At 36.9% G+C, this 16631-nt stretch overlaps 1 pseudogene; it reads right to left on the bottom strand.

Moving 5' to 3' along the window:
* Positions 1–4261: 4261 nt before the first annotated feature.
* Positions 4262–6610, bottom strand: LOC108396917 (succinyl-CoA:3-ketoacid coenzyme A transferase 1, mitochondrial pseudogene; annotated as a pseudogene).
* Between the last annotated feature and the right edge of the window lie 10021 nt (positions 6611–16631).

The following is a 16631-nucleotide window of genomic DNA, read 5'->3' as shown; positions in this document are numbered from 1 at the left end:
AGTATGACATTTACATCTTTAATACATTTGACTATTTTTGTATTTGGTATAAGAAGTGGTTGTTTCATTATTTTGCAAGTAGCTGTCCAGTTTTTTCCTGCACCATTTATTGAAGAGACTTTACCCATTGTATAATTCTTTTCTACTTTGTCATATATTAATTGACCATATAAGTGTACATTTATTTCTGTGCTCTCTATTCTGTTCCATGAATCTATGTGTCTATTTTTGTGCCAGTACAGCACTGTTTTAAATATTATATCTTTGTAGTACAGCTTGAAATCAGCTTCAGCTTTGTTCTTCTTTCTCAAGATTGCTTTGGTTTTCAGGGTTTATATTTATATACACTGCACGGTCCTTTGTGATTGAATTTTAGGATTATTTGTAACAATTCAGTGAAAAATGCCATTGGTATTTTGATAGGGATTGTTTTGAATCTGTAGATTTCTTTGGGGAGTGTGAATATTAAAAGTTTTTATTGAAGTATAGTTGATATACAATCTTATATTGGTTCCAAATATGCAACACAATGCATCAATAGTTACCTGTATGATTAAATCCTCACCCTAACTAATGCAGTTACTATCTGTCAACATAGGAAGATGTTACAGAATCACTGACTATATTCTCCATGCTATACTATCATCCCAGTAACCTACTTATATTATAATTGAGAATATTATTGTACCTTTATCTCCCTCACCCTCCCTACCAATCCACCCCAACCCCTCCCCTGCAGTAACCACCAGTCAATTCTCAGTGTCTATGTGTCTGCTACTATTCTGTTTTGTTTTGTTTTTGATTCCACAAATAAGTGAAATCGTATGGTATTTGTCCTTCTTCACTTGGCTTGTTTCACATAGGATAATATCCTCTATGTCCATCCATGTTGTCACAAATGGCAGAATTTCTTTTTTTATGGCTGAATAGTATTCCATTGTGTATAAGTACCACATCTTTATCCATTCTTCTATTGATGGACACTTCAGTTGCTTCCATATCTTGGCTGTTGTAAATAATGCAACAATAAACATAGAATAAACATAAGAGTGCATATATCTTTTTGAATCAGGGATTTTGTTTTCTTCAGTTAATTTCCTAGAAGTGAAATTACTGGGTGGTATGGTATTTCTAATTTTAGTTTTCTGAGGAACCTCCATACTGCTTTCCATAGTGACTGCACCAATTTACATTACAACCATCACTGTAGGAGGGGTTCTTTTTCTCCACATCCTTGCCTACACTTGTTATTTCTCATTTCTTTGGGTATTGGTCATTCTAACTGTTGTGGGATAATATCTCATTGTGGTTTTTATTTGCATTTTTTTAATGATTAGTGATCTGGAGCATCTTCTCATGTTCCTGTTGGCCATCTGTATTTCTTCTTTGGAGAAGAAATGTCTGTTCAGGTCCTCCACCCATTTTTTAATCAGGTTATCTGTTTTTTGGGTGTTTAAGTGTGTGAGTTCCTGTATATCTTTTGGATGTTAACTCCTTATCAGATGAGTTATCTACAAATATATTCTCCGATACTGTAGGATGGCTTTCTGTTCTGCTGATGGTATCCTTTGTTGTACAGAGCTTTTGTTTCTGTTGCCTGAGGAGATGTGTCCAGAAAAAAATTGCTCGTACTTACGTTCAAGAGATTTTTGCCTATGTTTTCTTCTCTGAGTTTTATGCTTTCATGTCTTACATTTAGGTCTTTAATCCATTTCAAGTTTACTTTTGTGTATGGAATTAGACAGTAATCCAGTTTCATTCCTTTGCATAAAGTTGTCCAGTGTTCCTAACATCAGTTATTGAAGAGTCTGTCTTTTTCACATTGTATATTCATGGCTTCCTTATCATACATTAATTGACTATACATGTGTGAGTTTATATATGGGCTCTCTTTTCTGTTCCATTGATCTATGGGTATGTTTTGTCTCAGCACCATACTGTTTTGATTACTGTAGCTTTGTAATATAATTTGAAGTCAGGGAGTGTAATACTGCCAACTTTTTTCTTTCTCCGGATTGCTTTGGTTATTGGGGGTCTTTTGTAGATCCATATGAATTTTTTAAAATTTTTATTAAGGTATGATTGATATACACTCTTGTGAAGGTTTCACATGAAAAATCAATGTGGTTACTACATTTACCCATATTATCAAGTCCCCACCCATACCCCAATGCAGTCACTGTCCATCAGTGCAGCAACTTGCCAGAGATCCACTATGTCCCTTCTCTGTGATACAGTGTTCTCCCCATGATCCCCCACACCATGTGTACTAAACATAGTTCCATATGAATTTTAGGGTAATTTGCTCTAGTTCATTGAAAAATGCCATTGGTATTTTGATAGGGATTTCAAAGAATCTGTAGATTTCTTTGGGTAGCATGGGTATTTTAACATTATTTCTTCTAATCTGTGAATACAATATATCTTTCTATTTATGTGTGTCTTCATTTTTTTACTTTGAAATATTTACTATATCTATTAATGCATTTATTAACATCCATGGTACTCTTTGATCAGAAATATTATAAAGTCATCTATTTTGACTTTGCCACTCAAAGTTGGAAACATTCTTAGAATCACATTACCTTAAAGTAACAGACTGTAATGACAAGCAAGTAAGTCTGCAAATATAGTAACCATCAATAACATACATTTTTCCAAATCATAACTCCAACATAGATATATATTACTCTCCTGTCCTCACAAATTCTAAGAGTCCTTTTTACCAGTATCAGGAGAATATACTTTCAAGCATGCAGCCAGACAGAAAGAATATTTTATATATAGAGTGTGATACTTACAAAAAAACCTCTCTCCTCCTTCTAATACTGTATATGACACAAACGTAGCTGTACTCAAAGAGAAAGTGTCAATGTAAACCATCACATAAGAACATGTGTAACTTCCTAAACCTGGTACCCAAAGTATGATATATTACACTGTACCATGCTTACCTCTGTGTAGAGGGCAGCTGCCTGGACTGTTTTCAGGTAACTGAACTTTTCTTCCACTTGATATCCAAGATACTTGGTATACCTTCTGGGGAAATGTTTGGTACTGAGGATACCACTGAGAAACTCCTTACAAAACCCAATCTACCATGTTTTCTAACAATGAAAGTTCACAGTTCTTTAAATCCTGGATTTACTTACCATTATTTCCCCTGATAGGATAAAGCTAAATTAAAAGTACTTTGTTCAAGGAAGTAGCCTAGGCAGAAGAACACTGTTCTGTAGAAAAAGGCATTCATTATTACAAAACTTTTCTGAGCATAAATAAGAAAGCCTTTAAAAAATCTACTGTCATTGTGACTATGGATAAATTATCCTACAGTCTTTCTTGGATAAGAGGAGGTATTGTACAAGTAGCCCAATGGGCCTTAATAATATAGAGAAAGAATCTTAAAGACCTTCTACATACATAGGAATGCAGCACTATTTTTAAATGAGAAAACTGACTAGATCAGTTAGGCTTATAGCCCTTTCCTACAATAAACCTTATTTGGCAAAGCACAGATGGTTGGTTTATAAAGGCAACCTCATGGTAGGATGTCAGCCCCTATAGACCTTATACCCTTCAGTCTCTCCCACAAACCAGCTACTCCTCTCACACAGATATTCCTGCTTGTTTTCATGGAATTTAGTTCTATTTAGTTACAAAAAGTGCAGGAGGAGGAGAGATGTTCTAGGGAAACAAGATGTTATAACAAAATCTCCAAAAGAAAACTCAGAGAAGGCTGAAGGAAAAACATAATTGTTAAACATTTTTTTCTCCTAATCAAAACTCACATATGTTATCTTTCAGGACTAGTATAAAGCTACCCTGGATATACTCTGAGTGGAGTAATTTTTTCCGTCATTCATTTTTTTTTCTACATGTCATGATTTAGTTAGGAGAGAAAACACATCAATGAAACTCTTCTTAAGGACCCATTTTGACACAAACTGAGCACAATTTAGTGTACGTACCAAAGAAGATGAAGATAAATCCAATGTGAGCACAAATTGTAAAGACAGACTTCTCAACACTTATGAAACAAAAAGATATTTACTTATATTTTTTCTTTTTGTTTTTCATTAAAATGTCACATCATTTTCAAGAGAAAAAAGTCTATATGGCTGCATAAAGCATAAAATGGCAGAAGGAAATATCAAAAGCTGCTTGTTAAATATACAATTATAATTATTGACGGCCTTTCAATGAAACCCTATGTGGTTAAAATGAAAAACACATAACCTAGGACAAATGTCTATTCCACATTTCAACTTGAGATCTGCCGCACTGGTATGAATTTTGGTGAAACTGCAAAATTATACCCAGTGCTCTTTTTTTTATGTCATTCACTGTCAGACTTTTCCAGATTTCAATCAGAGTCAGCCCTTTCTGGTTGTCCATGTCAAGCACAGCCTTTTCAATAATGATGCGGTGGACACTTTGCTTTCCAAATGTATATTTCTCCATGATATTATGTGCATTTCCCTTTGCAGAATGCTCCATGGTGACCACCACTTTGGTTTAGCACTGGACACCAGATCCATAGCACCTCCGATTCTTTTCACCATCTTCCCAGTATCATTCAGTTAGCCAGGTCACTATATTTCAAAACCTGCATTGCTCTTACCATTGTGAGATTGACACATTCCCCTCTAATAATCACAAATGATCCATTGCCTGAGGAATGAGAGGTTCCTGGTAGAACAGTAACCATTTTCTTGCCTGCATTGATTAGCTCTACATATACTTTATTTTGTAATGGATATGGACCCAAACCCAGGCCTCCATTTTCATTTTGCAGATAAGCATTGATATTTGGGTTGATAATTGTTGTCCAGAAGTGGGATTCCTATGCCTAAATTAGCATACATACCATCCTCAAATTCAAGAGCTTACATTATCTTCAGGTTTACTGGATTTGGTTTTTACATTTCCCTCTTTCCAGATTGATAAACACTCAATTCTTTTCCCATATTTTTCTTCCTTTATAAGGTGATGTACATAAATCCTAGGAATATGAATGTCTCCTGGGGCAAGTGATCCAATATCCACAATTTCTTCAACCTCTACCACTGTGATTGCGGTAGCTTTTCATGTCAGCAGATTGAAATAACTTGTACTTTTCCTGAAAATCACATTTCCTGCTCTGTCCACCTTCCAAGCTTTCACCAAGCAAATTCCCCTGTAATAACTTCCTTGAAACAAAATGATGACCATTAAAGACCCTCACCTGGGTTTCCTCTTCATTCAGTAGATACTCTTTCCAATTCTTCTTTGCCACTCTTTTTCCTCTTCCCTACCTTTAAATGCAGAAAAGGAATTTTCTATCTGCACTCCAGCCCCCGGCACTCATCTAGTCTCATAGACATAAATATGATATGCAGATGCCTCTGTAGCATAGGTGATCCTCCAAAACCAGCTAAAATGAAACTATTTTGTTTAAAGATGCCATTTTAGAACAAGCAGCTGGGGCGCATCCCTGGACTGCAGTTCCAGGAACAGCCAGGAACCACTCCTTGTTACCATAATACTAGGGCAAGGCACCTGTGTCCTCATTTTCTATTATCAGTGTCCTATAGTTTCCAGAGTAGAGGTATTTTTTGCCCATGGTTAAATTTCTTGCTAAGTATTTTATACTTTTTGATACAATCGTAAATGGGACTGTTTTCTTAATTTCTTTTTCTGTTAGTATATGTAATATGCAACTTCACTTAATTAATTTATTAGCACTGATAGTTTTAGGCATAGTCTTCGGGTAAATAGTGACAATTTTATTATTTCTTACCTATTTTGAAGCCTTTTATTTTTTTCTTGTCTCATTGCTATGGCTAGAACCTATGGTACTGTGTTGAATAAATGTGGCAAGAGTGGGCATCCTAGTCTTGTTCCTGATCTTAGAGGAAAAGCTTTTAGTTTTTCTGCATTGAGTATAATGTTAGCTTTGATTTTTCATATATGGCTTTTATTATGTTGTGGTACATTCTTTCCTCTATACCCACTTTATTGAGAATTTTTGTCATATAAGGATGGTGGTTTATTTTTGTCAAATGCTTTTTCAGCATCTATTAAGATGATCACATGGTTTTTATCCTGTCTTTTATTAATGTAGTGTCTCATATTGATTTGTGGCTATTGAACCATCATTGCACCCATGGAATAAATCCTACTTCATTGTGATGAATGACCCTTTTAATACATTTTAACACATTTAATACATTTTAATACATTTTATGATCCTTTCTTCTTCTCTTGCTCTCTTCCCTTGTGAACAAGGACTTTAGAGATAGCTTACATTTATAACAGCCTATATTAAGTTAATGGTCATTTAAATTCAATCACATTCTAACAGCACTATATTTTTAACTCCCCATTTCATGATTTATCTATTTGATGTCTTCCTTTACACATGATATAGTGAGTCTCACAATTTTTCAAAGTAAATGATTTTACTACTTTTAAAAATTGTAGTATTTTTAATATGGATAACTGTTGAACCACTGTGTTGCATGCAACACAGTGGTTCAACAGTTACCTGTATTATTAAATCCTCACCAATACTAATGCGATTACTGTCAACATATGTAGATATTACAGAATCATTGACTATATTGCTCATGTTGTGTTACTATCCCTGTGACCAACTTATATTATGATTGAGAATTTTTTTGCCCCTTTCCCCCCTCAACCTCTCCATCCCCCCAAGCCTTCCACTGCAGTAACCACTAGTCACGTCTTACTGTCTATGAGTCTACAGCTGTTAACTCTGTTCTGCTTTGTTTTTATATTTCACAAATAAGTAAAATCACATGGTATTTGTCTTTTTACACCTGGCTTATTTCAATGGGCATAATACGCTCTAGATCCATCCATGCTGAAACAGCAGAATTTCTTTTTTACGGCTGAATAATTTCCATTGTGCATATGTTCCATCATCCATTCATCTACTGATGGACACTTAGATTGCTTCCATATAGTGTCTTTTGTAAAAAAAAAAATGCAAGAATACACATAGGGGTGTGTATTTCTTTTTGAATCACAGATTTTTTCCTCAGGAAAATTCCTAGAAGTGGAATTACTGGATCAAATGGTATTTCTATTTTTACTTTTTTGAGAAACCTCCATACTGCTTTCCACAGTGGTTGTTAGTTGTAGCAATTTTCATTCCCACAAATAATGTAGGAGGGTTCCCTTTTCTCAACATCCTTGCCAATTTTTGTTATTTCTTGTCTTATGCACAGTGGCCATTGTAACTGGTGTGAAGTGGCATCTCATTGTGGTTTTGATTTGTATTTCCCTGATTATTAGTGATATGGATCATCTTTACATGTTCCTTTTGAACATCTGTATTTCTTTGGAGAAATGTCTATTCAGGTCCTTGGCCCATTATTTAACCAGGTTATTTGTTGGGTGTTGAGGCATAGGAGTTCTTTATATATTTTGGATGTTAGTGCTTTACTGAATGAGTTTATGAATATATTCCCCAATATGGGAGGTTGCTTTTTGTTCTGCTGATGGTGTCCTTTGCTGTACAGAACCTTTGTAGTTTGATGTAGTCCTAGTGTTCATATTTATTTTGTTTCCTTTTCATAAAGAGATAAGTCCATACTTATGTTCAAAGGATTTTTGCCTATAATTTCTTCTAAGAGTTTTAAGGATTCATATCTTACATTCAGGTCTTTGATCCATTTCAAGTTTACTTTTATGTATGGAATTAGACTCATTCTCTTGCATATATCTGTCCATTTTTCCCAACACCAGTTATTGAAGAAGATGTCTTTTCCCATTGTATATTCATGACTCCTTTATTGTGGATTAATTCACCATATATGTGTTGGTGCATATCTGGGCTCTCTATACTGTTTCACTCTTGTATGTGTCTGTTCTTGTGCATGACCAAGCTGTTTTGATTACTGTGGCTTTGTAGAAGCTTGAGATCATGGAACATAATATCCACAGCTTTGCTCTTCTTTCTCAGGATTGCTTTGGCTATTCGGGGTCTTTAGTGGTTCCATAAGAATTTTAGAGAACTATTTATTCAAGTTAATTGAAAAAATGGGGGTTGGTATTTTGAGAGGATTTGCATTGAATCTCTAAATTGCTTTGAACAGGATGGCCATTTTGACAATATTAAATCTTCCTATCCACAAGAACTGGATATATTTCCATTTATTTGTGTCTTCTTGAATTTCTGTCATGAGTATTTCATAGTTTTCAGAGTATAGGTCTTTCACCCCCTTGGTTAGGTTGATTCCTAGGTATTTTATTTTACTTTTGATGCAATTATATATGGAATTATTTTCCTGATATCTCTTTCTGCTAGTTTGCTGTTAGTATATAGGAATGCAACAGATTTCTGTGTACTAATTTTGTATCCTGAAAATTTGTTGAATTCAGTTATTAGTTCTAATGGTTTATTGGTGGGGTCTTTAGGGTTTTCTATGTATAATATCATGTCATCTTGAAATAGTGAGAATTTAACTTCTTCCTTACCAATTTGGATGCGTTTTATCTCTTTGTGTTGTCTGATTGTTGTGGCTAGGTCCTTTAGTACTATGTTGAATAAAAGTGGTGAGAATGGGCATCCTTGTCTTGTTCCTTGATCTTAGAGGGAAAGCTTTCAGGTTTCTGATATTCAGTATTGGCTATGGGTTTGTCATTTATGGCCTTTATTATGTTGAGGCATATCCCTCTATACCCATTTTCTCGAAAGGTTTTATCATGAATTAAGATCATCAGGTGGCTTTTTTTTGTAGATAATTATTTTTTATTGAAGGGTAGTTGACACACAGTATTACATTAGTTTCAGGTGTACAACACAGTGATTCAACATTTATATACATGATAATTCTAGGTACCAGCTATCACCACACCAATTTGTTACAATATTTTGACTATATTCCTTATGCTATACATTACATCCCAGTTACTTATTTATTTTAAAATTGGAAGTGTGTACTTTTTTTTTGTGAGGGCATCTCTCCTATTTATTGACCAAATGGTTTTTAACAACAATAAAATTCTGTATAGGGGAGTCAATGCTCAATGCACAATCATTAATCCAACCCAAGCCTAATTTTCGTCAGTCTCCAATCTTCTGAAGCATAACGAACAAGTTCTTACATGGAGAACAAATTCTTACATAGTGAATAAGTTACATGGTGAACAGTACAAGGGTAATCATCACAGAAACTTTCGGTTTGGATCATGCATTATGAACTATAAACAATCAGTCCAAATATGAATATTCGTTTGATTTTTATACTTGATTTATATGTGGATACCACATTTCTCTCTTTATTATTATTATTTTTAATAAAATGCTGAAGTGGTAGGTAGGTGCAAGATAAAGGTAAAAAACATAGTTTAGTGCTGTAAGAGAGCAAATGTAGATGATCAGGTGTGTGCCTGTAGACTATGTGTTAATCCAAGCTAGACAATGGCAATAAAACATCCACGGATGCAGCAGATTTCTCTCAGAACAGAGGGGGAGAGGTTCTAAGCCTCACCTCTGTTGATCCCCAATTATTCACCTGATGGCCCCCCTGCGACTGTGCCTATCTTAGGTTTTTCCTCCCTTGAGGAATCTTACCCGTCTCTGGCTAACCAGTCATCTTCCGGGGCCATACAGGGAAATGTAAAGTTGGTAAGTGAGAGAGAAGCCTTATTGTTTGAAAAGGTCAGCTTTTTACTTCTTTGCATATTTATGCCCTGTGGCTTCTATGCCCAGCGTTTGTCTTGAGGTATCTTTACCATGTGGAAGAATTATGATACATGGTAAATTCGATATGAGGCACGAATTCTATTCAAGGGTTGTAATTAGGAAGGAAGAAGAAAAGCTATAGAAGTAGCAGGCAGAAGAAAACATGGGAAGATTGAAAATTTCTTTGACATATCTTCTTGTAGAGTAACATAAGCATGTATAGGTTTTAAACTACTAATTAAATTGCACACACACATTAACATAATAGGAGTACAGTTACATAACCAAAGCAGACCTATAATTACCAGCAATCTCCAGTGAAACCAAGAAGACCAGTTAGGCACCTTAGGCATTAGTGAAAACTTATCTATGATATGGTGGATATTGTCCAACTGAACTTGAACAGTCTGAGAGAAATCAGACAAATTAAAACAGCCCATTCCTGGGACTGTTAACATCCCATATGTTCTTTTAACAGTAAATAGTCTGTAGTTGTAAGATTTTGGAGCACTACAATTTGCACTTCTAGTTCTTGGTTGAGTGCCAACAGTATAGATCCAGTCAAATTTCTTGTTTTACTGTATGCACAGGCCAGCTTAGATATCTCCTTCTTCATTCCCATGGCAAGTCCAGGAACTGGTGGGATGAGTGCATCTACACGTGTAGCAGCGCATGGATATTTGTTGGGGTTTTTGATGATCATCTTCTAGCATAGGTCTTCCAGAGAGTGCTGATGTTGGAAGTTCTTTTTCATATCGTAACTTAGTTCATTTTCTGGGTAGCCAACTTAGGCTTTGATCCTCTGTATAACCAGGTCCCCCTATAAACCCCTTTACAGTCACTGTCCATCAGCATAGCAAAATGTTGTAGAATAACTACTTGTCTTCTCTGTGTTTTACAGCCATCCCCTTTCTCCCACCCACCCATGCATGCTAATCTTAACACCCCCCTTCTCCCCCCCCCATATCCTTCCCTACCAACCCATCCTCCCCAATCCCTTTCCCTTTGGTACCTGTTAGTCCATTCTTCAGTTCTGTGAGTCTGCTGCTGTTTTGTTCCTTCAGTTTTTCCTTTGTTCTTTTACTCCACAGAGGAGTGAAATCATTTGGTATTTCTCTTTCTCTGCTTGGCTTATTTCGCTGAGCATAATATCCTCCAGCTCCATCCATGTTAATGCAAATGGTAGGATTTGCCCTCTTCTTATGGCTGAGTAGTATTCCATTGTGTATATGTACCACATTTTCTTTATTCATTCATCTATCGATGGACATTTAGGTAGCTTCCAATTCTTGGATATTGTAAATAGTGCTGCGATAAACATAGGGGTGCACCTGTCTTTCTCAAACTTGATTGCTGCGTTCTTAGGGTAAATTCCTAGGAGTGAAATTCCTGGGTCAAATGGTGAGTCTGTTTTGAGCATTTTGATGTACCTCCATACTGCTTTCCACAATGGTTGAACTAATTTATATTCCCACCAGCAGTGTAGGAGGGTTCCCCTTTCTCCACAGCCTACCCAACATTTGTTGTTATTTGTCTTTTGGATGGCAGCCATCCTTACTGGTGTGAGGTGATACCTCATTTTAGTTTTAATTTGCATTTCTCTGATAATTAGTGATGTGGAGCATCTTTTCATGTGTCTGTTGGCCATCTGAATTTCTTTTTTAGAGAACTGTCTGTTCAGTTCCTCTGCCCATTTTTTAATTGGGTTATTTGATTTTTGTTTGTTGAGGTGTGTGAGCTCTTTATATATTCTGGACGTCAAGCCTTTATTGGATCTGTCATTTTCAAATATATTCTCCCATACTGCAGGGTTCCTTTTTGTTCTATTGATGGTGTCTTTTGCTGTACAGAAACTTTTCAGCTTAATGTAGTCCGACTTGTTCATTTTTGCTGTTGTTTTCCTTGCCCGCGGAGATATGTTCAAGAAGAAGTCACTCGTGTTTATGACTAAGAGGTTTTTGCCTATATTATTTTCCACGAGTTTAATGGTTTCATGACTTACATTCAGGTCTTTGATCCATTTTGAATTTACTTTTGTATATGGGGTTAGACAATGGTCCAGTTTCATTCTCCTGCATGTAGCTGTCCAGTTTTGCCAGCACCATCTGTTGAGGAGACTGTCATTTCGCCATTGTATGTCCATGGCTCCTTTATCAAATATTAATTGACCATATATGTCTGGGTTAATGTCTGGAGTCTCCAGTCTGTTCCACTGGTCTGTGGCTCTGTTCTTGTGCCAGTACCAAATTGTCTTGATTACTATGGCTTTATAGTAGAGCTTGAAGTTGGGGGGTGAGTTCTCCCCTACTTCATTCTTCTTTCTCAGGTTTGCTTTGGCTATTCGGGGTCTTTGGTGTTTCCATATGAATTTTTGAATTATTTGTTTCAGTTCATTGAAGAATGTTGCTGGTAGTTTCATAGGGATTGCATCAACCTGTATATTGCTTTGGGCAGGATGGCCAATTTGACGATATTAATTCTTCCTCGCAATGAGCATGGGATGAGTTTCCATTTGTTAGTGTCCCCTTTAATTTCTCTTAAGATTGACTTGTAGTTTTCAGAGTATAGGTCATTCAATTCATTGGTTAGATTTATTCCTAGGTATTTTATTCTTTTTGATGCAATTGTGAATGGAATTGTTTTCCTGATTTCTGTTTCTATTGGTTCATTGTTAGTGTAAAGGAGAGCTACAGATTACTGTGTGTTAATTTTGTATCCTGCAACTTTGCTGTATTCCGATATCAGTTCTAGTAGTTTTGGGGTGGAGTCTTTATGGTATTTTATGTACAATATCATGTCATCTGCAAATAGTAACAGTTTAACTTCTTCTTTACCAATCTGGATTCCTTGTATTTATTTGTTTTTTCTGATTGCCATGGCTAGGACCTCCAGTACTATGTTAAATAGCAGTGGGGAGAGTGGGCATCCCTGTCTAGTTCCCAATCTCAGAGGAAAAGCTTTCAGCTTCTCACTGTTCAGCATAATGTTGGCTGTGGGTTTATGATATGTGGCCTTTATATATTGAGGTACTTGCCCTATATTCCCATTATGCTGAGACTTTTTGTCATGAATGGATGTTGAATTTTGTCAACTGCTTTTTCAGCATCTATGGAAATGATGTGGTTTTTGTCATTCATTTTGTTGATGTAGTGGATGATGTTGATGGATTTTCGAATGTTGTACCATCCTTGCATCCCTGGCATGAATCCCACTTGGTCATGGTGTATGATCCTTTTGATATACTGTTGAATTCTGTTTGCTAATATTTTATTGAGTATTTTAGCATGTACATTCATCAGGGATATTGGTCTGTAATTTTCTTTTTTGGTGGGGTCTTTGCCTGGTTTTGGTATTAGGGTGTTGTTGGCTTCATAGAATGAGTTTGGGAGTATTCCCTCCTCTTCTTTTTTTTGGAACACTTTAAGGAGAATGGGTATTATGTCTTCTCTCTGTGTCTGATAAAATTCCAAGGTAAATCCATCCGGCCCCGGGATTTTGTTCTTGGGTAGTTTTTTGATTACCATTTCAATTTCTTTGCTCATAATTGGTTTGTTTAACTTTTGTGTTTCTTACTTGGTCAGTCTTGGGAGGTTGTATTTTTCTAGGAAGTTGTCCATTTCTTCTACGTTTTCCAGTTTGTTGGCATATAGGTTTTCATAGTAGTCTGTAATAATTCTTTGTATTTCTGTGGAGTCTGTTGTGAGTTTTCCATTCTCATTTCTGATTCTGTTGATTTGTGTTGATTCTCTTTTTCTCTTAATAAGTTTGGATAGAGGCTTATCTATTTTGTTTATTTTCTCAAAGAACCAGCTCTTCGTTTCATTGATTTTTGCTATTGTTTTATTCTTCTCAATTTTGTTTATTTCTTCTCTCATCTTAATTATGTTCCTCCTTCTGCTGACTTTAGGCCTCATTTGTTCTTCTTTTTCCAGTTTTGATAGTTGTGATGCTAGACTATTCATTTGGGATTGTTCTTTCTTCTTCAAGTGTTCCTGGATCGCTATATACTTTCCTCTTAGGACTGCTTTCACTGCATCCCACCGAAGTTAGGGCTTTGTGTTGTTGTTGTCATTTGTTTCTATATATTCCTTGATCTCTATTTTGCTTTGTTCATTGATCCATTGATTATTTAGGAGCCTGTTGTTAAGCCTCCATGTGTATGTGAGCCTTTTTGTTTTCTTTGTAGAATTTATTTCTAGTTTTATACCTTTGTGTTCTGAAAAATTGGTTGGTAGAATTTCAATATTTTGGAATTTACTGAGGCTCTTCTGGTGAGCTAGTATGTGGTCTATTCTGGAGAATGTTCCATGTGCACTTGAGAAGAATGTATATCCTGTTGCTTTTGGATGTAGAGTTCTATAGATGTCTGTTATGTCCATCTGTTCTAGTGTGTTGTTCAATGCCTGTGTGTCATTACTTATATTCTGCCCGGTGGATCTATACTTTGGAGTGAGTGGTGTGTTGAAGTCTCCTAAGATGAATGCTTTGCAATCTATTTCCCTCTTTCGTTCTGTTAGTATTTTTTTCACATATGCTGGTGCTCCTGTGTTGGGTGCATATATATTTAGAATGCTTATATCCTCTTGTTGCACTGAGCCCTTTATCATTATGTAATGTCCTTCTTTATCTCTTGTTACTTTCTTTGTTTTGAAGTCTTTTTTGTCTGATACTAGTACTGCAACCCCTGCTTTCTTCTCTCTGTTGTTTGCCTGAAATATGTTTTTCCATCCCTTGACTTTTAGTTTTTGCATATCTTTGGGTTTGAGGTGAGTTTCTTGTAAGCAGCATATAGATGGGTCTTGCTTTTTTATCCATTCTGTTACTCTGTGTCTTTTGATTGTTGCATTAGTCCATTTACATTTAGGGCGACTATTGAAAGGTATGTACTTATTGCCATTGCAGGCTTTAGAGTCGTGGTTACCAAAGGTTCAAGGTTAGCTTCTTTAGTATCTTACTGCCTAACTTAGCTTGCTTATTGAGCTGTTATATACACTGTCTGGATATTCTTTTCTTCTCTCCCTTCTTATTCCTCCTCGTCCATTCTTTTTATCTTGATTTTTTTATTCTGTGCTCTTTCGTGTTTCCTTTAACTGCTTTTTGTGGGTAGTTGATTTTATTTTTTGTCTTTAGTTAGTATTTGGTTGGTCTGCTTTCATTGCTATGATTTTATTTTCTCTGGTGACATCTGTTTAGTCTTAGGAGTGCTCCCATCTAGAACAGTCCCTCTAAAATACCCTGTGGATGTGGTTTGTGGGAAGCAAATTCTCTCAACTTTTGCTTGTCTGGGAATTGTTTAATCCCTCCTTCATATTTAAATGATAATCATGCTGGATACAGTATCCTTGGTTCAATGCTCTTCTGTTTAATTGCAATAAATATATCATGCCATTCTCTTTTGGCCTGTAAAGTTTCTGTTGAGAAGTCTGATGATAGCCTGGATGGTTTTCCTTTATAGGTGACCTTTTTCTCTCTAGCTGCCTTTAAAACTCTTTCCTTGTCCTTCATCTTTGCCATTTTAATTATTATGTGTCTTGGTGTTGTCCTCCTTGGGTCCTTTCTGTTGGGAGTTCTGTGTATTTCCGTGGTCTGTTCGATTATTTCCTCCCCCAGTTTGGGGAAGTTTTCAGCAATTATTTCTTCAATGACACTTTCTATCCCTTTTTCTCTCTCTTCTTTTCTGGTACCCCTATAATGTGGATATTGTTCCTTTTGTATTGGTCACACAGTTCTCTTTATATTGTTTCATACCTGGAGATCCTTTTATCTCTCTGTGTGTCAGCTTCTATGCGTTCCTGTTCTCTCGTTTCTATTCCATCAATGGCCTCTTGCATCTTATCCATTCTGCTCATAAATCCTTCTAGAATTTGTTTCTCTTCTGTAATCTCCTTCCTTGCATCTGTAATCTCCCTCTGGACTTCATCCCTTAACTTTTGTATATTTCTCTGCATCTCTGTCAGCATGTTTATGATTTTTATTTTGAATTCTTTTTCAGGAAGACTGGTTAGGTCTGTCTCCTTCTCTGGTGTTGACTCTTTGATCTTGGTCTTTCTGTAATTTTGCCTTTTCATGGTGATAGAGATAGTTTGCGGAGCTAGCATGAGTGACAGCTGGAAGAACTTCCCTTCTTGTTGGTTTGTGGCCTTCCTCTCCTGGGAGAACAGCGACCTCTAATGGCTTGTGCTGGGCAGGTGCACTCATAAAGGGCTTCTGATTCCTGCCCGTCTGCTATGGAGTTTATCTCCACTGTTGCTGTGGGCATGGCTTGCCTCGGGCTGCTGCTCCCATATGGTGGAGCTGCGTTGAAGCAGGAGTGGCTGGGAGGCTATTTATCTCCATGAGCGGCTTCCATGCTCCCTGCTGCCCAGGGGGTTAGAGTGCCCAGAGATCTCTAGATTCCCTGCTGCCGTCTAAGTGTCCCAGGACGCTTCCATCCGTTTTTGGGGTCCCTGTCCCTTTAAGACTTCCAAAAAGCACTCGCAAAAAAAAAAAAAAAAAAAGCCGTTCGCTTTTCTTTGTCCCCTGACACCAGCCTCAGGGTTCTGCTCACAGGTCTTGCTGTCCTGTTTCCCTAATATCCAGGACCCCCCCCCCCCCGCATGCACTGTCTGCACTCTTCTGCGTATGGCTGGGGCTGGGTGTTTAGCAGTCCTGGGCTCCCTCTCCCTCCTCTCTCCAACTCCTCTCCTCCCGCCAGGAGCTGGGGAAAGGGGTTCTCAGGTCCCACCAGGCCGGGGCTTGTATCTTACCCTCTTCATGAGGTGCTGGGTTCTCTCAGGTGTGAATGTGGTCTGGATGTTTTCCTGTGTCCTCTGGTCTCTATTCTAGGAAGAGATGTCTTTGTTATATTTTCATAAATATATGTGGTTTTGGGAGGAGATTTCTGCTGCTCTACTCATGCCGCGATATTGCTCCACCCCCTGCTACATGTTTCTTTTAC

Source organism: Manis javanica, chromosome X (genome assembly GCF_040802235.1).
Source record: "Manis javanica isolate MJ-LG chromosome X, MJ_LKY, whole genome shotgun sequence".
Taxonomy (NCBI): Eukaryota; Metazoa; Chordata; class Mammalia; order Pholidota; family Manidae; genus Manis; species Manis javanica.
Note: the sequence above shows the minus strand (reverse complement) of the source record. Positions and strands in the feature narration are given on the sequence as shown.